Raw genomic sequence first — 1967 nt, 5'->3', positions numbered from 1 at the left:
CGGCAGGGCTGCTCCCAGCCACTCCTCTCCCCGTTTATACTTGTGCTCGGCCTTACTCCAGCCCAGGTACAGAATACAGCATTTGTTCTCGTTACATTTCATCCCAGTCATCATTGCCCAATGCGCCAATCCATCCAGATCCCTCTGCAAGGCCTCTTGTCCCTCGAGAGAGTCAACAGCACCTCCCAGTTTGGGATCATCAGCAAACTTGTTAATGGAGCATTCAACTCCTGCATCCAGATCCTTCCACAAGAAGGACTGGACAGAGGTACTCTAGATAAATGCTAGAAACCATAGAGCTACACTTAGGGAATGGGTACAAACAAGATCATTGAGAGGAGGCAGCATAAAGAACTGAGGATAAGATGAATAGCGGTGATAGCTCCAGTTGTAACACAGTCAGGTAGCGGTAGGCACATTTATCCTTTGAGCAGTACAAGAGGAGGAGGAGGAGGAGGAGGACTCAAAGTCATTTGTCTTGGCAGGAAGCCCAGGTTACAGAGAGTGAAGGGCTAATGAAAGGTCCGAGTCGAGACGGAAGATGGAAGAGATAGAGCTGTCCTCTGAAGATGCTCTGGTTTTGAGCTACTTAGATCAAGAAATGGAGGCAAAATCTTTTGCTTGTTTGGTCCAAGCACAGAAGCAGGAATATTTAAAAGGGCACGAGGAGGTAAGACTCTTTAGTGTAAGAATGACAGTCATATGAGGTGAGGGAAAGGGGAGGGAAGAGCAGGAAGCAAAGAAGAGGAGTGAAACAAATGTTGTATGGTAGGCTTTTGGTGCATTAAGCAAAGAGCTTTCCTGTTTTGTAATAGTGCACTTCATAGCTTAGACTGGCAAGGAAACATAATCAATTTGCTGTATTTATCCTCTTTGGTGTCATTCTTCTCTTCTTATTTTATACTTATTTAATATTTCTGAAGCCTGGAAGATTTTTTAAAAACATTAATTTGTCAAAGATTCAACTCAAAAGGGCTTTTCTTAGGCTCTGCAGATGTTATGGTGCAGGGGCAGGGAAGAATGCACTGTATTTACAATTCTATTCCTGTAACAGATAATCAATACATTGTGCTCTGCTGTGCTAAAAAAAAAAAAAAAAGAAGGAATATGAGTGCCAAACTGTGATGACAAGCCCTTTGTGTCTTGAGTGCACTCATTTTCTAAGGATTAGGGGCTGTCCTTTATCAGCCATTTCACTTCTGAAGGTCCATGATAGATGGCTGCTTGCCCCTCTGCTCCAAACAGCAGCAACCTCAACTTTATCAGCAAGGAAAGCCCCAAACACAGCTGTCAGTGGGTCACGCAGAAATACTGCTTTCTCCGGGCAGACCCTCACAGGCAAACCTTACCTTTTGCTCTGGAGCAATAAAAACTGCAATAGAAAGAGGACTTTGGAAGTAAGGTATTTACAAACAGCCATTTCTTTCTTTGTTTTTCTGAGTTGTATTTTGGGTTTTGGTTTGGTTCTTTTTTTGAGGGGAGGGGGAGGGTTGGGCTTTTGGGGTAGTTATTTCCTTTGTGCTCAGGCTGAAGGGAAATGGTCCTTCAGCATCTATTCTAATGTGCTCATTTATCTAGTGCTGGAAGAGTTGTGGGTAAATGGGGCTAAGGTCTAAGACATAAAGAAATGTCAGCCAGCAAGAGATGTTTTAGCAAGTTAATGAGGAACTTGGTAACAGCCTAGCAGGGTCATTGCAAAATCACATTTCTTTTTGCTGAAATCACTTTAGCCTTTTAAAACCGCAGGAAAATGCTCTACGGGCAGATTTTGTTGAATTGAAAATGGTGTAGATAACATGTTATTTTTGAGTATTTTTAGCAGACGTAGGAAACAACCAGTGTGCAAATGGCTATGTCCTCTCCTTGCCGCTGCAGTGGGTGGGCCAGCGGAGGGCAGAGGGCCCTAACTTGTCACCTGGGATTTGCTGCACCCAGGTTTTCTCTGGAGCGATCGCAAGGGACGCTCT

General features: G+C 44.0%; 1 protein-coding gene across 1 annotated transcript in view; it reads right to left on the bottom strand.

The window, feature by feature from the left end:
• DLGAP1 (discs, large (Drosophila) homolog-associated protein 1) overlaps nt 1-1967 on the bottom strand; it is a gene marked incomplete at its 3' end in the record, with an annotated part of 137882 nt that overhangs the window by 19484 nt on the left and 116431 nt on the right. The window lies entirely within an intron of this gene.

The sequence above is a fragment of the Cariama cristata genome, unplaced genomic scaffold, assembly GCF_000690535.1.
Source record: "Cariama cristata isolate BGI_N322 unplaced genomic scaffold, ASM69053v1 scaffold996, whole genome shotgun sequence".
Taxonomy (NCBI): Eukaryota; Metazoa; Chordata; class Aves; order Cariamiformes; family Cariamidae; genus Cariama; species Cariama cristata.
The sequence above is the reverse complement of the archived record's forward strand: the minus strand, read 5'-3'. Positions and strand labels throughout refer to the sequence as shown.